Source organism: Furipterus horrens, unplaced genomic scaffold, assembly GCF_987537825.1.
Source record: "Furipterus horrens unplaced genomic scaffold, mFurHor1.1.pri manual_scaffold_6, whole genome shotgun sequence".
Lineage (NCBI taxonomy): Eukaryota > Metazoa > Chordata > Mammalia > Chiroptera > Furipteridae > Furipterus > Furipterus horrens.
In genome coordinates, this window is record NW_028327176.1 from 185,940,943 (window position 1) to 185,964,080 (window position 23,138).

At 36.8% G+C, this 23,138-nt stretch overlaps 1 long non-coding RNA gene across 1 annotated transcript; it reads left to right on the forward strand.

Moving 5' to 3' along the window:
- The first annotated feature begins 3,644 nt into the window (after window positions 1-3,644).
- Window positions 3,645-23,138, forward strand: LOC150007998 (uncharacterized). Its single transcript, XR_016511865.1, has 4 exons — window positions 3,645-3,753; window positions 11,166-11,210; window positions 18,222-18,326; window positions 23,026-23,138. It is a non-coding gene; the product is annotated as an uncharacterized LOC150007998 (long non-coding RNA).

The following is a 23,138-nucleotide window of genomic DNA, read 5'->3' on the forward strand; positions in this document are numbered from 1 at the left end:
TAAAACACCCCCCCCTTAAAAATAATCTGTGCTAGTAAGTGCCAAAAAGTTTGAAAATGGTGAGAAAGATGACTTTTATTGTGTACTTATATTATGCCAGGAATTGTAATACAATAGCTAGGTTTCTTTTTCCCTTTATCAGACTCTTTTGTAAAAACCTAAATCCTGAAACAACACAACATTAATAAAAGTATCTTGTACTCTCATGAAGCCTTTATAATTCATTAAGCAGTTTTTCTTACTTCAGGAGAAGGGAACCAACCTTTATTGTATGCTTACTATGTGCAGTTCCAGAGCAAGGAGATTGTAGGCATAAAAAATTTACTTCTTATGATATATTTAAGAGATGGGTATTATTTCTCCCATATTTCAGATAAGAAAACAGATATTAGAAAATGTGAGGTGATTGTCTAAAGTCACATTCAGAAGTGCTGAAGCTGCGTTTCTAATTCAGAACTCAGTCTGCTGGATAGTCCCTCTTGTGCATGGGCCGTCTCTCAGTTCTGATGTCTCTATTAAGATACCCAACATCTGCAACTTATAAAAAGGCAACGGTGCAGGGTTGTGTTGTCCAAGTCTTTATGTTTAGCATCAAGTGCACCCCAAAACCTTGATTCACTCCATTCTCTATGTGCCCACAGCAAAGGAGTTCATAAAAATCTGACCGTGACTTTTAAGAAGGAAATGTCCCTTATTTTCAGTTATTCTACAGATGAAGTTTCCGTCTCTTGGCATAAGAACACTGACTCATAATAAAGTTATTCCAACCAGTTAAAAACTCACAATGGTGGAAACTATTAGAAACTTCATCCAGAAGAGAAAAACCAATAATAAGGAGAAAGGCATGACCATACTGAAGAATTTGAGACAAAGAGAATTCAGAGTTATTTTTAAAATACCAACTGAAAACTAATGATTCTAGAAAAATAGAGGAAAAGGCTTTGATATTTCAGGATTGTGTTCCCAACTTAGTGGTGAATTCTTCTACAGACTTACACTGTAGTTCATAGACCCTCAAATATTAATTAGAAGGAACTTTGAAAAGACTCTACCCACTTGCCCACCCATTTGGCAAATTTTAAATATTATTTCCTGTAAAAAAGAAAAGAAAGAAATAAAAGGAAAACAGGACAATACTTCTTTTCATAGGAGTTTACAAAAATAATATTGAGAAATCCTGCCCCAGACAATGTCTATTTGTTTCTGGAATGCAGTTAGTTTTCCTAGTTAACAATACTGATTTCTTTCTCTTTATCTATTTTTTTCCTATTGTGAAAATTTCTAGGAAGCAAATTGACTATGATTTTTAAAATATTCCCTTTAACATTTCCCTGAATTTAACTTCAGGGTTCATAGGACTGCTCCCCCAAACCCAAGTTCGCATAAATACTCTAATGTGATCTGCTCTGCCAAGTACACACCACATTTTGAAAGAAATAGCTGGTATATCTTTTCATTGCTCATCTATTTGATGAACTTCAACTGAAGAAGACACAGTTGGATGAAATGATGAAAGACAGGAACCACAGAGGCTGAAAACTGACCTAAAAATCTTAATTTTAGTAATCAAAGCTGTGGCTGAATTCAAGTTTATAGCAGCAGGGGTGAAATTATAGTACAAATTGCCATGCTAGGCTGGAGAAATTATTCTCTGCTGCATGGTTATTAAGTGATAGATAAATAAATAACACTGTCAGACTGATTGACAAAATAAAAGTGACCTAAAAGCTAAAAGGGTCATCATGCAAATTGTACTGTGTAATCACCAGGCATTTTAAAACTGAAATGAGATTTGTCACAGTAGAAAAATCTTAAAATGGTGTGTCTGCCTGAGCCATTGCTAAAATCATTCACAAGAGTCCTTAATCCAAAAGAACTTGCATCGTAGATGGCCATGTATTGGTCTTTATTTTCCTTTTTTGAGAAGACCACTAGTGACCCATGGTGAGTAAAGAGCCACGTGCCAGAATTGTTTTCACATACTGCATTTCAGAGGTTTTAAGAGGCTCCCCCCCCCCCAACACATTTTAACATCTAGCTAATGATCTCCTAGATTTGATGAAATATGGTTCCAAGTATGGGCAAACTCGTTAGCATCAGAATTAAAATTTACTGCCAATAAGACAGCATGTGCACGTGCTGCACGTGGCATTTGTCCTCCATGGGCTTAGTTAGGGGACAGAGCTTTGTGGCCCCGGACAACCTTGGAATGCAACAATGTGACAAACTGTGGTAGCAAACGGAACTGGGCAGCGAGGATAACCATTTGAAAAAGCGCCCGGTTGGTGCCGTTGGACAATTTATGTTTCCTTTTTAAATTTGCTGCATCTCAAAACTGTTCAATAATACTAAATCTTCTTCAGGGCTAATGTAGACTGTGACTTTAACCAATGTATCTTTACTTTAGTTTATTGACAAACAAGGGTTTAGGTAGTTGGAATATGCAATTATCTCTTACTGTCTCTGTTTTCCCAAAGCTGAAGTCAGACAGGGACAAAAGACAGGCCCTTATGTATTCAAGAAAGTACAGTAAGAAGTAATGGATCAAAGATTAGTCCTCTGGGCTATCGAAAGCAAAACTTCTGCAATGGCTTTCTCTGGGGGCTAAACACTCACTCTGGTAGGGGTCTTGAGGCTTAATCTCATGGCTTTGCCATTCCAGAATTAGGAGGAGTTGGAAATACTTCATTATTTTTTAAAGACAGGACAGTTCCAAATGATTGAAATGACCAGTTGTACAAACTATCGTCGTCGTCGGCAGCCGTCCGTCTGGAGAGACGATGGTGTAGCTTCTTAAGAGTCTATCTGCACCGCCAAGAATGGTTGTGCAGTCCGACTCGGGAGTGACATGGTATCTGTCTCCTCCTGTGTTGAATCGACATCTTGTGATGACGCTGAAGCTACAGAGCCTGGGCAGGGTGATATGGAGGGTCTGCTGTTGCCCATGCAGCAGACCCCCCCTCTCTTCGCAGCTGAAGGGTCCAAGGGAAAGACGGAGTCAATACAGCTTGGCTTCAGGTGTGCCGCAGGAGTTGCCGGTGTTGACTACAACGTCAAACCGCCTTAGGGACTCCGGCTCCGGATTTTCTGTCGGGGTTTACTCCCTTAGCCTTTCCCCTAAAGAGGTATGCCGCAAGGCAGCGGAGGTTTTTTGGAGTCAGAGTTTTCCTTCTCTGTGTACAAACTATAATGAAATATTAAGGTGGGATTTTAATACATTTGATGGAAAAAGCGCGGGATTAAATTATAGTTGTTGTCTGGATGAAATGCTTTGCCCAGGGTCACACAGAGGCAGGACCCTGGAGAGTAGCATGAAGAGGATGGCAGGACTCATGCCCCTGAGCCCAGCACTTTGATCTTGACATCCATCTGGGACCTGGAAATGCCTATCAGTGTTGTCCACTTGCAAAAACGTGGACTATTTGGGCAACTTGTGCACCTGTTCTCTTTGTGCTGCTTCCTGAATCGTCAAGGATAAATCTTAATAATTTATAACTTCTAGCCTCACTTTAAATCCCTGTTATTACTTCTGTTATTTACCAACAGACTGTCTTCTCAATAAAATGTTCAAATGCATTTTCTTGAGAAATTATAGCTCATTGTAATTGTCAGCTTCTTCCCCCCTCTTCAGAAAATTGTTCCATTTGCTGCTGGGAATGACACAATTTACTGCAAATTCAGAAAGCCCGCGGTGATGGCTAATGATTCAGAGGACAGCGCTGGAGCAGCTCCTGCTCTGCCGGGCATATGCAGGTCGTATTTGACACGCAGGCTTGGCTGCATACATTTCTGGGTTTGGAATAGTATACAGTGGTCTATACCGCAGTTCACTTATCGCAGCCTCACTGTATCGCGGGATTTTAAAAAATATTATATTTAATTATTTATCGCGGATTTTTCACTCTATCATGGGATTTTGCAGTACTGTATATGTGTGTTGTTAAAGTTACGTAGGTTTAAGAGTGTAGAATATGTTTAAGAACATAAGTAGTGTTTATAAAAGTGTGGAAAAGGTTAATAAGGGAGTGGGAAAGGTTAATAAGGGACTGGGAACAGTTTATAAGTGTGTGGGAAGGGTTTATAAAGCCTTAAAATATATATAAATACTAAAATAAATGTAAGGTTCCTACTTCACGAATTTTCACCTATTATGGGGGCGTCTAGAGTGTAATACCCATGATAAGTGAGGGAATACTGTAGTTACCTTGATTATTTAGTATGAAAACCCAGACTTATAATAATTTTGTCATGAATTAGCTGTTCAGAGCAAGTCTTAGTAGAAATTAGAAACTAGTTGAAGATTGTCGTGGGTTCTACCAGATTCTACTCCTGTTTTGAGTTCTTTTCTTCTTTGCTATTTAGTAACCCCATTCCTTCCCAATGTCCAAGTGCCTTCGTCCTGTCTGTAATCAGTCTCCTATTGCACGGACTAGGTTCTTCCCCATAGCAATGCTTCAGAATCCTTTGCCTTGTTATCTCAGAGTTCTGATTTCTTACCAGCTAAGTGGACAGATTCATCAGTTATAATGTAACAACAAATAATGCATACTCTTTTATATTATAGTTAGCTGGAGTCTTCCTGTCTCATTTTATGTTTGGGTCCACAGAGCTAATACTCAGAGGACTGTTGATTCATGTCAAGTGCAAATTGCTTCTCTGCAGACGACCCACTAAAAGCAGGGCATTTGCCTTAAGATGTAGCTTTAATGTAGAATCTTTATGGTGTGTCGTAAGTTTGTAAGCACAACAACAGTGGGTCATGGAACATTTCAGAATCTTCCATCCCACCATGTAAACAGCTGAATAACCACCGGACTGGCACGTAAGATAAAGAAAGGATGTTGTTACAGAAGAACCACAAAGATTCTAATTATACCAGATGAAGTTCCTAGGTTTCTGTAACTTTGTTTTCTATACTTCTTAAACATTTTCTTTTCAAATATTTTGTTTCAAAATTTCTACAAACATGTCAATGTCCCAGAAAAGAGAATATTTTTAGCATCCAAACTGGCCCTCACATCTGGGAATTTGTTTATGTGTCTATATGCAATACATGCCTATAGTTTAAAAAGAAAGACAGAAAGAAAACAAAGAGCACTAAAATCTTATAACAAATGCTGAGTAAGCTCTGCATCAGCTTTCCCAAACCCAAATACAACTCCCTAGAAGCATGTCTTAAATATTGTTTCTATTTTATAATCTATTTATTTTAGACTTTACCATTGCCCTGTTTTTCAAGAAGAGGGGGGGAAAAAAAAACACTCTCTCCAATTACCTATCTTTTCTTCTAAAAAGGTCCATTATTATTTTTGTTTGAAACATTGTTAAATATTTAATTTATTTTGGTTTGGAGATATTGTTTCCCATTGGGCCAAGTAGTGCACTACTTTCTGTTCTTGTGTAACTCCCATTCCTTGCTCTCTTTCTCCTGGTCCTTTTGGGTCTCTTTTTGCTGTACCTCCTTCTCACCTTCCTTTTCTTCTTCTTCCTTCTTCTTACCCTGCTGGAGTTAGCAATTACTTTGGATGTTTTTTTTTTTTTTTTATTTTCCAATTACAGTTGTCCCATTTTCCCGCCATTTCTCTCCCCCACCCAGCCCACCCCCTCTCCCACAATCATATCCCTCCCCGTCGTCCATGTCCATGAGTCATTTATACGGGTTCTTTGACTAAACCCTTCCCTTACTTAGGACTTTTCTAGTCTTCTATATACCTATTAGAATTATTTCCCAGTATATCTGTTAAATGACTATTAACACATTTTCTCTGAATATTCTTTTTATCAGATTTTTTCTCATTTAATTAATTATTATTATTTTTTCCATTCCAGTATTGTTGAGTGTATTTTAAGGATTTTTTTTTTTCTGGTTTCTGGATAATATTCTCTTTTTCTACCCCAAAGCAGTGAGTATATTGGAAGCTTTTTTTTTTTCTTCTGGTTTCTGGATTATCTGTTTCTTGAGACTCTTTATAGTGTTAGTTGATTTTGGGCTCTGTCTTTCATGTTAGAGCTTTTCCTATAATCATGATGATCTTGGCTGCCATTCATATTAAAGGAAAGGCCCTAAAAAACGACTAGGAAAGCCTATTTACACAAACAGAGTTTATTATCAGTGAGCTGTGCTATAGAGTGATAAAAACACAAGATGGTCTCTGGCTGGTGTGGCTCAGTTGGTTGGAGCACTGTCGCATAACTGAAAGGTTGCAAGTTCGATTCCTGGTCAGAGCATACACCTGAGTTGTAGGTTTGATCCCCCATCTGGGCACATATGGGAGGCAACCAATCATTGTTTCTCTGTCATATTGATGTTTTTGGTCCCCCCCCCCTGTCTAAAAACAATGAAAAAAATGTCCTCAGGTGAGGATTAAGAAATAAAGTAAAATAAATTAAAACATTAAAAAAAACCCAAGATGGTATTTTCATAGAGGCATATAAATGTTGATCTCTGTAGGTCCACTCTGAGGTAAGTCAGTTTCTCCAAAGAAGAATCATTGCTAGCTATTATGAAAGTCCCAACTTCACAAGACTGATTGTCCTCAAATCCAGGATCTCCTGAAATCCACTTTTCCAGGGAATAAATTTATGATCTGCCGCAGTGTTTAGGGCATGTTTGTTACTGGCTGTGTTGAGGGGGATGGGGTATCTGAGTATCTAAGCATTCCGTACACAGATGTCCAGTCAGTACCTCTAGATTCAGCCTTGAGTCTCCTCCCACTTCCAAGTTCACCTGGGTCTCCCCATGCCTGAACCTATCTGTGACTGTGGAGTAGGTAGTCCTGATTTCTCCTCTGCAAAATATAGGGTTTCATGAGTTTACTTCTGCTATGTCAATTGCTAAACTTCAGTATCTTTTCCAAATTTGGTTCTTGTTTCTAAACCCATACTCTCTGTACTCAGTTTTTGAGTATTTATTCTTAAAAAAAAAATTATCTACCTATAATTTTAGTGGAGTTCCATGAAAGAATATATGTAAAGACATGTGCTCAATTGACCATCTTTTACTGACTGTCCTGGTATGTATTTTTAATTGCCGAAAGAGACTCAAGTGGTATCTATTTATTGTATGACCTTATAGTAACTTGTACAATAATGTGATCCTAATAGTAACTTGTGTGATAGTAGGTAACTGGTAATTGTTTTATAATAACATCAAATTAAGCTTTAATATAAGTTTGAGATGTTTTATCTAATTTTTATATTTATAATAAAGATTAAAGTAGCAGTTAGGAATTTTTAGTGATTCAACTTTGAAATAAAGCTTTTCAATTACTCACATTCTGGATTTTGGTATGGATACTCTGAAATCACAAGGCAGTGTATTTAAAAGAAAAGTACATATCACTCACTACAGTAATAATTAATATGAGTGGCAATTATTTTCAGTACTGTGTAACTAAAAAAATACAGAAACAAACAAAATAAGAAATAAATTTATTTACCAATGAAGGAACTAAAAGAGGATTCTGTAAATGTCATATGCTTAGTGTCATTAATAGCCAACTTGAAAGTCTGAATTTGTCAAAGTAGCCTCATTGTTCTCACACTGATGTATAAATAGAAAATGCTATAAATTTGAATTTAAAATAAATAAAATAGCACTTTAATCTATTTTACAAAATGAGGTTCTACATGAATGTTGTGGTTAGAAAAAATCTTGCAACAAAAAACAAAAGAAAAAAAAAAGGAAACAAATATTTGAGAACTACGTGGTGATCTCTAGATTTCATTCTAGCCGTACAGTTGTATCATCATGAGTCTCTTAAATTACTCTTTTACTAACCTCTGTAAGACTGCAATAATAATAACCACTCTCGCAGAATTGTAAGTAGCAAATTAGGTCCTGTATGAGGAACTCTAAATTCCTTCAGACATGTAACTTATTCTTACTGATCCAATCTGTGAAAGTATAAGGAAAGTAAAAAGTTCCTGACATTCTTATACATCTTATAATGTTCTCCTCCTACTAATAACCATTGTATAGGAAGTGATCCCTCTATGTCTTGTTAAAGTTTTCTATGCTAGCCCAGATAGTGCGTGTAGCTCTAGTCATATGGTCAAATTATATTTGCTGTCAAACGTTGTCTCCCATAGAAAAATCTCATGTGATATAATTATCAATTATTAAATTGCTAATAGCGGTGTCATTCCTTTGCCAAAAGATTTTAGAGAAAACTGATTCGAAAAGCTGGAAGTCTTCTGTTGTTTCAGCTGAGCTTCTTTATATCATATATGTAGGGGGAACTAAGACTATAGTCATGTGCAAAATATTTATGAAATACAGCTTCCAATTTCACTCAAAACCGGCTTTCACCCTAATATCTGTAACTCAAACAAGAGTATGGGGGATCAGAAATATTTGTTCCATGATTTTTTTTGTGGCCTTTCATGAATTTTCCAGAATTTCTGAGCATATACGAACTCATTTCATAGTTTCTTTGTGAGTTTCTAATACTAATAAAAGTGCTAATAGAACTTCTCTTTTGGTCCATTAGAGTCTAAAGATTTGTTAGAGGAAAAAATAATCTGTAGGGATAATCTCCCCTTCACTTCTCAAAGTCAATTAAAATACCACAAAAATATATGTTAGTTATTGTCATTCCACTAGAACTGCATGCACTACATAACAACACAACATAATAGCCCAGCCCAGTGTCAAAAGAGTACAAATCCTGCCATTGAGTTTTGAGAAAGTATCCCGAATGGTGACTATTATTGGCAGTGGGGGCTGAAATTCAGGAGGAGCTCTGTCACAGTAACATTTCACTGAGATCTGTTTCTAGCCTGGCAGCTTTTTGCTCTTCCTTGTGTCCCTGGGTTTTGACATGTGTTGACTCTGTGATGTCTAATGACAGACAGATTGGATCTTGCCTTAATTGCTGGTGACATGTCAAGTATGAGAAATGAGTGAGCAATCTTCACTGAACTGCAACCCTTAGGAGCTCATGAAACTATGTTTATAAGGAAAATATGTAAAATGAACACAATGACTGGAATTGACTTTAAAAACAGACAGTGAAATTTCTAGCTCCTGTGAACTGCCTTCTTTTCAGAAGAGGGGTAGGAGAAATGCCAGCACAGGTGACATGTGTCACTGAACTAGAATATGCTACTCCATGAATAGCCTTTTACTGTCTGTTTTACACGACAAGTATTCATCAGTTTCAGAATCCCAATATTACATTTTAAATGCATTCCCAAAAAGCTTTTCATTATTGATCCCAGAACAGAAAAAACTGAGATCCTGATGAGCAGTATGATATTTAGAAACACATAGCTGCTCTTCATACACAAAACCAAATCATCCACAACTATGATGAGGTTTTAACTGTGACATGTAATTCTATAAACCTTACTTCACCTGAAACAGTAGTGGAGGAAGGACATGCAAGTTAATATTAACTTACTGTCTCACTAATGTTAATTAAGTAGGTGATTAAAAGGTATTCAGGACTATACTAGACATTGGATTTAGGGGGTTGTTTCTTGGTTTTGTGACTCAAAAGGTATATGGGGTCTTTCAGTGCTTATTATGGAATTATAATTATGATACACAGAAGTGTGTGAAGGTCCCCCTCACTGGGATTAGATAAACCTAATTCTACATGATTAAATAACACTTATGTATAGTATTTCTCACTATAGGAAATCATTGGGGTTCATTTTTTTAAATTTTTTTTAACAAGGTTACTTTATTTTATTTTATTTTTATTTTTATTTTTGTTTTATTTATCTGTTTTTAGAGAGAGAGGAAAGGAGAAAGAGAGAGAGAGAACCATCAATGTGCGGTTGCCTCTCACGCACCCCCAACTGGGGACCTGGCGTGCAACCTAGTCATGTGCCCTGACTGGGAATCAAACCAGCAACACTTGGTTCACAGGCCGACGCTCAATCCACTGAGCCACAGCAGCCAGGGCTCTAACGTACTTTTTAAGCTCCTTAAAAGCAAGTCTTAGCCTCAGTTAATGGACAAATGGACACATGTTTTATACCCAAAGTTTGAACCTCATTTAAAATCCATATGAAAATGGCCACATAGCCTCTGTTGTTGCGGTAGATGATCCATTAACTCACAATACACTGCTTTCCAGCTTGGGAAACTCTAATTACTCAAAATATGTTCTTATTTAAAGTCTCTCTCACAGGCTTATGGATGTGTCTTGTCCCTTTCTTACTCTCTTCTTTTTATCCTAAACTTCTTTATCCAAATATCAATGGAAGTGATCTAAGAAAAATAATTACTGGAAGTTAAATAAGAAAATAAGAGTGAGAAAAGAATCGTCGTGTCGGCAGCTGTCCGTCTCGAGAGACGACGGTGTAGCTTCTTAAGAGTCTATCTGCACCGCCGAGAATGGCTGTGCAGTCCGACTCGGGAGTGACACAGTATCTGTCTCCTCCCCTGTTGAATCGACATCTTGCGATGACGCGGGAGTGTCCTCTCCAGTGAAGCTGAAGCTACAGAGCCTGGGCAGGGTGATATGGAGGGTCTGCTGTTGCCCATGCAGCAGACCCCCCCTCTCTTCGCAGCTGAAGGGTCCAAGGGAAAGACGGAGTCGATACAGCTTGGGTTCAGGTGCGCCGCAGGAGTTGCCGGTATTGACTACAACGTCAAACCACCTTAGGGACTCCGGCTCCGGATTTTCTGTCGGGCTTTACTCCCTTAGCCTTTCCCCTGAAGAGGTATGCCGCAAGGCAGCGGAGGTTTTTTGGAGTCAGAGTTTTCCTTCTCTGATGTGCCCTGACTGGAAGATCGAACCAGCGACACTTAGCTCGCAGGCCGACGCTCAATCCACTGAAGAGAAAATACGGTGAATCCCACGGCTGGGTTAGTAAGGAAAAAGCCAGGCGTGGGATCTCGTACATGCAGCACAGTGAGGCTTCCACTGGGCTCTGAATTATGTGATTCTGAAACTAACAGGAAAATACGGTCAGATACTGAGTTCATAGAATGTATTGTATAAACAAAGCATTTGCTCAGAAAAAGTGTAAATATTTAGGTACTGAGGCTGGAGGAACTTCACTCGTAAACATCACATTCAACCATGTCGTATAGCAAAGCTTCAATGAAATGGGAGGGGGCCCAAATGGGCTGCTACAGCATCAGGAATGTCACCAACTGTGACCCCAAACCTTACTGATTGTCTTTTCCCTTCTATTTTTATTTGCAGTTCCAGTCGAATGCATTGAAATCAACAAATGCCGCTGAGTGACTGGTGAGTTGCCAGGTCCCAGGTCCACACAGAGCTCCTGGGTCAGACAAGCACTGCTGGGTTTTATGCTTACCAGAAAAGCTGTTGCAAAGCAGTCGGCCCTTAGATCCCGCATTTTTTTAGGACACCAACACAGGAAATATTGCAATTTCCATACCAATGAATTGATGAACCTTTCTGGTAGATTTTAAGAAAAGCGGGACATCCCAGTCACTCTATGGGCTGTTAGAAGGGCAGGTCAGATGGTGGTTTGCCTTGACTTTCACAGTCATGAAAATCTTCCTATTTGGAATTGCCAGGGTATCTTCAAAGGAGATGATAAATATAATCTTTACATTTGTATGTATTTGTAAAAAGAATTAAGTAATTAGATATAGACATTTAAGTACACCACAACTTTCATAGATTTTTTAGCTTTTTCATTTTATAAAAGGATTTTTAACACCCAGAACACAGGAAGGCCTTAATTCAATGCAAAAGCAATAACAAAAATAACAAAATGAAACCACAATTCTTTAAATTGAATAAATTTAACTTTATGAAAAACAAAACAAAAATATACAACAGAGAAAGTAAAAAAAAAAAAAAAGAGAAAGTAAAAAAAACAAAAGAGCAAATAAACCCAAAGTAAGTGGGAGAAAATAAATATTAAAGATTAGAGTAGAAATTAATGACATGAAAACAAAACCAACAGGAAAAATCAATGGGAAAAAATGGTTCTTTGGAAAGCCCAATGAAATTGACAAAATCTAGCAATCCTGCCTGACAGAGCATAAAAAGAGAAGACCCAAATTACCAATATCAGGAATGAAAGAGAGGATACCACTAGGTATGGCAGCCCTTAAAGTAACAATTAGAAAATACTACAAACATATCTGTGCACAAGTGAAATGGACCAATTCCTTAGAAATTACTAACTACCAAAACACACCTAAACCAAAAGATAACCTGAATAGCGTTATGGCTATTAAAGAAATTGAGCTCATACTTGAAAAAACTTCCAACTCAATCAAGCACTGAACAAAGAAATAAAACCAATCGTGCATAATTTTTTAAAGAAACTAAAAGAAGAAGAAATGTTTAATAATTCATTTTATGAAGACAGCATTATCCTGATAACAGATCAGGCAAAGATATTATAAGAGGATAACATTACAGACCAATATTCTCAAACATCATTAACAAAAGTTTACCTGAGTTCAACATTATATCTATCAAATATAATTGGGATTCATCACAGGGATGCAAGAATGTTTCAATATTTTAGCTCTGACCAGTGTGGCTCAGTGCTGGGCATCATCCCCTCAAACCTAAAGGTTGCTAGTTTGATTCGTGGTCATTGTACATGTCTGGGTTGCAGATTCAGTCCCTGATCCAGGCATGTATGAGATGCAACCAATAGATGTTTCTCGCTCATGTCAAGCTTTCTCTCCCTCTCTTTCTTCCTCCCTTCCCCTCTCTCTAAATATAAATAAATAAAACATTTAATTAATAAAAAAATGGTTTCATATTTAAAAAATAAATCATTGTTATTCACCATATTAACAATCTAAAGAAGCAAAACCTCATCAGCAAATCAACTGATGTGGAAAAAAACATTTGACAAAATTCAATGTCCATTCATGAGTTTTTTAAAAGTTCAGCAACCCAAGAAGAGGAGGGAAATTCTTCAACCTGATCATGGGTGTTTACTGAAACCCACAACTAACCTTATACTTTCTAGGGGAAGATAATATTTTTCTTTTAAAATCAGGAGTAAGGTAAGGATGTGCCCTCTCAAATCTTTTGGTAAACGTTATAGTTAAATCCAAGCCAGTGCAATAAGGAAGGAACTGGGAATGAATGGCATCCAGACTGAAGAGCAATAAATAAAATGTCCCTATTATAAGACAACATGACTTTCTACACAAAAATTCTGCAAAGAAACTCATAGAAATAAGTTTATTAAGGACACAGGCTGTAAGTCCAACACACACACAAAAAAAGGTATTTCTATTTTCTATTGCAATGCACAATTGGAAACCAATATTTTTAAATGCATTTACCATAGTTCTCAAACAAAAAGACTTTGTTGTATAAATCTAAGAACATTTGCACAGAATCTGTATGCTAAAACCTTTACAAAAGCAATCAGAAAACACCTAAATTAAAAAATAGACATTCTTTTTTCATGGACTGGAAGACTCAACAGAGCGAAGATGTTCATTCTTCCCACACTGATCTACGGATATGATGTAATTCCCAGCAGAATTATTTTGTAATATAAAAATGTTGATGCTAAAATGTATATGTAAAGTGAAGGAACTAGAATAGCCAAAGCAATCTGAAAGAGGAAAATAAAGTTGGAGGATTCAGATTATTCTTTAAGACTAACTATAAAGCTAAGTAAATAAGACAGTGGGATATTGTCAAAGAGAGAGAGAGAGAGACCCATAGATCAATGGAACAGAATGTATCGTCTAGATTTAGACCCACAGCAACTGATTTTTGACAAAAGTGCAAATTTTATTCGATGGAGAAGGACAGTCTTTTCAACAAATTAAATTGGAAATCAAAATTGGTATGTAAATTAGTATGCAAAAGAATGAACCTCCACTTAAACTTCATACTTTATGCAAAATTTAACATAAAATGGGTCAGAGATGAGCATGTGATGTCTAATTACTATGAAATGTTTAGAAGGAAACTAAAGAAAATCTTTGTCATAGAGTGTTAGACAAGGAGTTTTTAGACATAAAACAAAAACACAAGCCATAATCTAACTGATAAGTTGGACTTCAAAATTAAACATTTTGTTGTGTGTAAACAATCTACAAACTGGGAAAAAATATTTGCAAGTCATGTGTCTTCCAAAGAATTTGTATCCAGAATATGTAAAGAACTCCCAAAACTCATTAAAAAATGGGCAAAGGCTGGAACACATTATACCAAAAAGACAGAAGGAAAATATAAGCTGTGGGTGTCAGAGCCCATTATTAGGCCTATAAAAATATGGTCAGCATCATCTGATATTAGAGAAATGCAAAGTCATGAAAAAATACTATTGCTCATTTATGAAGATGCTTAAAAAAATTAATGACAATACCAAGTGCTGACAATGATATGGACAACTAGAACTTTCATACATTGCTGGTGGGAACATAAAATGGCACTCTGAAATGGGAAAAAATTCAGCAACTTTTCATAAAGCTAAATTTAAGTTTACTATATGAGTAAGGAATCCTATTCCTGGGCATTTACTTAAAACACACAAAAATAATGTTCATGCAAACACCTATATGTGAATGCTATGGTAGCTTCATTTATAACTTCCAAAACTGAAAAAGAAAAAAGCCTTTTGATAGATGAGTGAATACACAAATTGTGGTCCATTAGTGCAGTGGAATATTACTGAGCCATAAGAAGCAACAAACTATTGTTACCAGAAACATCTTGAATTCATATCAATAGCAGTATGAAATATGACCATCTCGACTTTGCCTGGAGGCAGAGTTGATCAAAGTCAGCAGGCTTGTTTGTGATCATTTATTTTAAAATTAGGAAGCACCTGTGGAAATAGTGTCAGCTAATCTATCGGTGGGGAAGTGGTGGAAAGAGGTCTCAGAATGGCCTAAGGTCTTAATGTGGGCCATACACATTTTTGAAAGAGCTAGTGAAGTGAGGGCAAGTCTAAATTATTAAGTGAAAAAAAAAATCCAAACAGCAGTATGGTAAGCATAATCTCACTTAGTAAAAAACAAATGAAACATATTTTTATGTAAAGTATATATTTTGGAGGCAGTGTATAAACATGTAGTATTATGTAGCCATTAAAACAAGTGACACAGCCCTTTAGATACTGGCATGATTTTGCCTAATAACTTTATATGGTCTGAAGAGCATTGCATTCTGAATGAATCACTTTCTGTTAAAAAGTAATTTTGTGTGAGTCTCTCTATATGTAATGACATAGAGATATAGGTTATGTAGATACAAGTGTGTATGTATTTAAGCATAGGAAAAACAAGAACTATAAATGGGGTTATCTTAAAGGTGGCTTACTTGCAGGGAACGGGAAAAGGGGGAAAATAAGGCCTTTCACTTTTTAAAATTTAAGAAAATATTTCCTATCCCAGATCTAAACATGCACACTTATCATTTCTTTTAACATGGAAGAAAAGGAAAAATTACATATGTTAAATATTAACATTGATTCTTAGTCTGATAAATTAGATTAAATATTACCTTCTTCTTTGTGTTACCAAAATTTCTACAGTAAATAAATCTAACTTTTGAAAACATTATTAAAATTATTATTAAATGAAACAAATTTATTTATGCCATAATACCTTTATGATAGAACACCTCCATTATTATTGAGAACTAAGTTTATTTAAAAAATTCCATTCTACACATGTTCTCATCCCAAAGTTTTTTAAATAGATAAACCTAATCTATCCTAAGGATTTACAGAAATATTAGAGATTTGTTTCAAACTTATGAATAGAGCAGAAACATCTTTCTAACTTTAAAAAATACCTTTTACCTTCCCATTATTTAACTGACACATGTGAGCTCACCTTCCTCCCCAACATCCTACTTATTTGTGGTTCACAGTTCCATAGTTCAGTGATTTTAGTCACATGGTCAAGACACGCTGAACTAGGGTTTTATAATGAGCAACCTCAATCTCAGTAGCTTAAAAGAACAAATGTGGATTTCTTGCTCCTGCTACACGGTTATGCTACATGCCCTCCAATAGTTCCCTGAATTCTGTCCCAACTCCTCTTCACTCAGAAACCTGGCCTGCTGGAGGCTCCACCTCTGCGCTTCCACATTTGCTGGGGAAAGAGAGGGTGATGAGTCACATTGTTGAATTTTAAATACTCCCTCCAGGACCTGAGTCACTTCCTCCCGCATTTCATGTACTAAGGGAAGTCAAATGACCACACCTAAACACAAAAGGAAGGCATTATCAAATCCTGCTATTTTCTCTGAAGAAGAAAGGCCAAGAACATTTGATGAACAGAACTAATGTCAACCACAGTCAGAATCATAGGATGAGCAACAGCTGCCATCAGTAGGAATCCAATGAATTTAGCCCATTAAACGTCCATTTTTCACATCACAGATTTGTTTTAAGTTGCATGATATATACTTTTTCTAGTGCTTCAAAACTGTTGTTCTTAAAAAAGGAACTTGACAGATTTAGTTCATTTTTCTCTAAAGAAAAAGAAACCTTAAGGCAACTGGCTGTTTTCAGATATCAGTCACTACCAAGTAAAGGTATCTAAGTATCAGGGAAAAAAAAAAAAAAAAGATTTTCATTAGGCTTAACCACAGTACTGCCATTAGCAAGATTTTGGGGAATATTTTTATTTATCTGGTTTAGGTATCTGGTTATATTTATTAACTTTACCAAAGTAGTTTTGAATGCCTACTAAGAGCTGTGGAGTTTGTCAGGCTTAGAACACTCAAAGTTAACCCTGTGAACTCTTGTGATCAATGTTAATATTTAAGCATCACCAGTAAATAAGATTCAATCAAAATATGCCTGGAAATGTACATAAGCTAGCTTTATTTTGCAATTTGAAAGCTGAGTTACTGAGCATAGATTCCAGGTATAAAGGGTATGCCTTGGAGCATAGCTCACTAAGGTTATTATTGGCAATTGCGTCAGAAACTTAAAATTCAGAACCAATATTTATGAAAATGCGTGTGCTCACAGTATTTAAGAAGCTATGGTTTTTGACCTTGAAAGTAAGCTCTATCTTTTCATAAAATATTGATGCTAAGCGATTATGCATTCCTTCCTTCCTGCCCACCCCACTGCTCATCACCATTTTAGAATCTCCATGCCTACACACCATCCTTGTGGTCACACCTGATTGTCTCTGGAGAAAAGATCTCTGGTTTCCAATATGAGGAAACTGTGTTTCCTAATCCCACAAGGACTCATCAAAGCTCAGAGCTCTTTACTTACATCTAAGAAATAGGTGTCCTTTGTATTTGCAAACATCAGAGCAATCGGTTGCTCAAGAGGTTCACATTTTCAGCAGCAGACACTATGGCTGTTTGCAACCAGTGTGTTTTAGGTTTAACAAGACCATATCTAAAAGTGTTCCCTGGCCTAGTTTTGAAGTCAATCATTAATACAACAGTTAAATCCTGGCATTTGGGGGATAATTTTTCTTTAAAAAAAGATCATCCATTGAATTAAAAAAAGATATAATGGGGAATAATGTGTATCTAATTATTAATATACTATAGAAATTAGCTTTTATATTGCAATTTATATTGCAATTACCTCCTTGGTGTTATAAAGCAGAACAATGCAGAAGAAGAACTTCTTTATTAATGCCTAATAGCATGGTAATTTAAAATATTCAAGTTTCTTTAATAAGGTAGTATATGAAATGTTACTTAATTTGACAAGATTAATTATACAATTAATTTAAGACTGCTCTCAATTAAATTAGTAAAAATTCTTAAGCTTGCTGCTTTTGAAAAGAGTGCTGGAACCTAGCATGAAGTGAAATACCAATTAAGCATGATATTAATTAGACTGAGACTGAATAATGCACATTTTGTTAATATAAAGGGCATTGTCAGAGAATTGGTAAAGAGGTATTGTTATTTCATTACTTTAATAATAATCATACTCTAGCCCCCTAAACCATTTAAAGTCTTCAACAATCCTGGAAAATACAGTGGCTTGGGATGGTTCTTAAAGCTATTCAAGACAACAACAATAACAATAAAACTCCTGCCTTAGTGGTCCCGATTCCCCATATTTTGGGGTTCTGTGAAGATAAAAGTATTACTAAAAGGAGCTGACTGTCAAAATACCTCTAACATGACATTATCTTGGTGAATTCACCATGGTTCAGGGTCTAATCTTCAGCTTTTCAGGTCCAAAGACATAAGCTTGTTAAGAGCCTCAGGGTTACTTAGATCCAAGTCAACTGAGAGATACTAATTAAATTCATAATTCACTGAAGTATAATCACAAAAGTCTCATTTATATATTTACAGTGGAGAACTCTACCTTTTGGGGGACCAGAGGACCCAATTCCTGTATTTACAGTGAGCTCTTTCGTGATGTCAGAGTACCTGGGAAATCACTTCAGTGATGTAAAGGTAATTGGGTGTACAAAGAAGTGTTGAGTTTACATCATCCAGGCTATGCTGGAGTTAAAAGCATCATTCCTATTCCACTACACAAAACTGCTCTCTAGTAACTAAAATGTTCCTGTAGCTCAGATTTTCTATACATCTCCTTCTGCATCCCCAAACCCTGGCTTCCTCCATGGGGATGCTGGACTCTGCTAATTCTATGGCTGAAGGACAAAGGGAGGGGGTTAGGTGCAGATTATAGTCTTTGGTTGGCCATGCTATGGGAGCCAAGTAGGAAAGGGGGTCTAAGAGACTGTGGAAAAGAAAACCCCATTGATGTGGGTATAATTAAATTTTTTTGTGTGGGTTGAGAATCCTTCTGAATATTTCATGTAATTTTGTACACTTTATAAGAAGTGCTACCCTGGCTGGTTTGGCTCAGTGGATTGAGCGTCGGCCTGCGAGCTAAGTGTCGCTGGTTCGATCTTCCAGTCAGGGCACATCAGAGAAGGAAAACTCTGATTCCAAAAAACCTCCGCTGCCTTGCGGCATACCTCTTCAGGGGAAAGGCTAAGGGAGTAAACCCCGACAGAAAATCCGGAGCCGGAGTCCCTAAGGCGGTTTGACGTTGTAGTCAACACCGGCAACTCCTGCGGCGCACCTGAAGCCAAGCTGTATTGACTCCGTCTTTCCCTTGGATCCTTCAGCTGCGAAGAGAGGGGGGGTCTGCTGCATGGGCAACAGCAGACCCTCCATATCACCCTGCCCAGGCTCTGTAGCTTCAGCTTCACTGGAGAGGACACTCCAGCGTCATCACAAGATGTCGATTCAACACGGGAGGAGACAGATACCGTGTCACTCCTGAGTCGGACTGCACAGCCATTCTCGGCAGTGCAGATAGACTCTTAAGAAGCTACACCATCGTCTCTCAAGACGGACGGCTGCCGACGATAAGAAGTGCTAAATTTATTAATTCAAGTTGCACACTTCTGTGGAATCCAGAAGCACCTAGCATATAGAACCTAATGGTTCCCTGAGTTGGAGTTGGTTTGGGGGGAAAAAATGGGATCTCTATTAGCTTATATGGAGGAAGGAGGAATTCCTTCTTTTGTGGTGATGCCAAACTGCATCAGGGCTATGACTTGGGAGTAGAGGACAGACTGGGTACAGCTCCTACTCCAACTGAGTTTCAGCTCTTTTGGGGCCCTCTGTAGAGGAGTCATTGAACAGTATACAAAATGCAACATGACACATGACGATTCACTGGAAAAGAGTTTCCAGAGGTAGGTTATACATATCTGTATCATGAAGGATTATTTTTCCTGGGGCTATTCATAAGAATGAGGGTAAGTTCTATAGTTACAACAAGAGAGTTTGAATGAACCATGTAGGAGTCTTGGTTTCCAGATGTGGATTGACTCCAATTTACAAATATCAGAATTTCAGGTGAAAACAACCATAGAGATAATCTCTTCTAAATTTTTCAAGTGCAGAGGAGAAAAGGAAGTGTCATGTATTTCAACCTCATACATAGTGGTAGAGTTGGAGCTCAACCAAGGTTTTATGATACCCACTCCAATTTTATTTTCTACTTTGTCATTATATAAATCCTATAAAGTTGTATACAATATAAATTACTGTAAATTAACACTTCTGCAAATTCAAAAACACTGAAAATATTCTTTTAATTAATATCATGCATATTCAATGGGTAGTTGTCCCAAGGTGATGGTTATTACAGAAACTATGACATTTTGCACTTTTCCAGTGTTACTGTGTGCCTGCCATCATTCTAAAGAGAAATTACTTTCCTGTTGACTTCCACTATAAACTGGGGCTTCAATTCCTCCAAAAGAAGTGATGCCTCTAAGACACCTAAAATAAAATTAAGATTCTTGGCATGTAGTAGAAAGAGCATTGTGTTAGTATTCACAGTCTGTATGCACTTACCTCTTCTATCCAACCTTCATTTACATACTTCGCAGGTATTTAAAAGTGAACTGATTAAAATGCATCGCACATGTATTAAAATTTCCATCTTACAGGAGAGTTCTTGCTGACTCCACCCGAGTGGAATGCTTAAGTGAAAACAATAGAACGATCTTTAATTAGAATTTAACAGGACCTAGAAAGAGGCTCTTTAAATGGAATTGCTTATCTATCTGTCTGTCTATCTATCAATCTATCTACCTATGTAGTCTGTGGCCCCTAATCAGTATTCTATATGCACATACATACTCACATACACTCACACATACACTTCTGATCAAACTAACCATAATCTTCTCACTCTCCCAGGGGCAGTCCTCTCTGAGAATAATGGGTTACCTACAGGGACATTAAGTATTTAGCAGCAACCCACTATGCTACTGCTGCCTACGGATGTTTAATGGGGTTGAACAGGAAGTGCCTTGGTGCTACACAGTGCAGAATTATGTTTTCAGAAGAGACTCTAAGCAGCTATTTACTCTTTTTACCAAAAACCATGAAGAGTCTTCACATTGCCACAGGTAATGAAGGGCCCTACTTACTCAGGATGATGCGGCCCCCAAGGGAAGGAGAAATAATATCTAATATCAGACTCACTGTGTATCCTTCATAATTCAATGTTTATATTTATTTTGTGTGTAACAGGGCTCTTACATTTCTGATGATGCCTCTTCACAAGCTTACAAAATGCCCTAAATTTCAAAAACCCTGAAAAATGATCTTTAAATGTATATAATATGTAATCAATGAGCAGTTGTCCCGAGGTTCTGGTCATTATGAAAATAATAGTATGGATTTATTGAATGTTTACCATGTGCCTGGCATTATTTACTCTAAGCATTTTTTGTATATTTTACTTAATTTGTGCAACAACCCTGTGTGCTAGGTACTACGATTACTCTCATTTTATAAAAGAGAAAATTCTACGTGAGTTAAGTCATGCCCAAGATCGTACAACCAGAGAGTGGTAGAGCCAATCTACCTAAGATGCTAAACTCTTGACCACTACACAATGCCAGCAGAAAGCCACGCACAGACATGGACACAATTTTCTTTAGTATAGAAAAAGGAGATGAAAATGCACTTGGGCACCAACAGGTACAGAGAGCAAGGCATCCAGAGGCATACTCTTGGGTTCTGGGGCAAGCTTCTTTCCTCTTTAAGTTCCCACAAGGATCCCAAAAAGGTAAGGATCCTGTCTGGTTCTTTAGGAAGTTCACCTAAACACTGTCTCTTGGAGCTTCACACTCTGCTGTCAAGTGGAAACTCTTCAAGGGATTATGGCTAAGGGTTTGCTTTTTACTAGGCACAATTAGGGGGTGACAACCCCAGCATGTTCCTGAGGTTAATCAGAGCTAGATTTCAAAGGTGAAGTACCTGCCCAGGGTTCAGGACCCTTGAGGTCTATTTCTAAATCCTACAACACATGAACTATAAAACTATGTTGATATGTATTAGTAAGACAGCCTAGACTGATACATTTGTCTGGTGACATAAACCTAAATGCAACACTCGGCTGCATCAAAATAACAATTACATTACACTCTTTTGACATTACCCCAAAAGAGTTAAAATCAAGAATATTATGTTTGCCAATACCAATATTTAGAATATTTAGTTAAGCATTTTCCTCTTAACTTTACCATCAGTCAGTCTATCCTCTAGGGGTCTATATCAAATATAAACTGTCAAAAATACAAAATGATTTGTGGACAAGGTTACTCATTGTAGTATTATTTGAAACAGTGAAAGAGAGGAAAAAACACAAATGCCCCCCCAAAAGGGCATTGATCCAATAAGCCCTGGTACAAACCTGCAAAGAAATTCTATGAACGATGAGAATCTTTATACACCAATGTAAAATGAACGAACCATGAAAATCCCTGTGTACCAATGTGGCATAATCTCTACAGATATACTGATAAGGGAAGAAAGAAAAAATGCACAAATGTATATTAAGGACCGTATTTGAGGGATAAGGTAGGTGGAAATACACACAGTTATTTATATGTGTGAAAAGGCACATAAAAATACACACACACACACACACGAAAGAAACCTAATACAAATGACTACCTTTAGGAGGAGGCAGGAAACAGAGTAGAGAGGACTTGGATGAAAGATAACTTTATGAAAATAACTGATGATTTTTGGCTTAAAAATATCTTTATGGAGGTATAATTAGCCTACAATAAATAGCACATATGTAAAAGCACCATGTATTAAATTTTGACTATTTCCTAGTTGTTTCAGGAGGAAGGTAAATCAAGTCCCTGTTTTCCTAACTCAGCCAAGAGCAGAAATACTCTGTTACATTGTTCAGCCTACTTAAAAAATAAATCCAAAAGAAAAAAGCTGTTTCTTAAAATTGATAAAAACCTGAAATAAATGAGCCAAAGATTATATCAAGCTAATGTCATAGCCACACAGAAAATACTTATTCCAAGTCACTTTAAAGCATAGTAGTCTATATATCCTTAGTGGTATATATTTTTAAGTACTAATAGAGATGCAGGAAAATTTTAGGTATTTTTGGAAGTGAAATTGCTAATGGTAATATTATTTTAATTGAAGCATGTATACTATAGGATAATCCAAATAAGAAATTCAATTAATGTGGTTAGTAATACAAATTTTTAGTATAAGAAAAAAGATACAATTATAAAAAAGTAATTTTGTAATATTAATTTTGGGATATAAATATTAAAATAAACTCATTTATTTTCTTTTCAAGAACACTTATTTCCTAGCTCTGTCCATTGAAGAGCTTAGGGAAAAAATGACAACCCAGTAGTTTTTAACCAGACCTGGATTTTGGATTCTAAATACTACTTCTCCCCTCAAAGA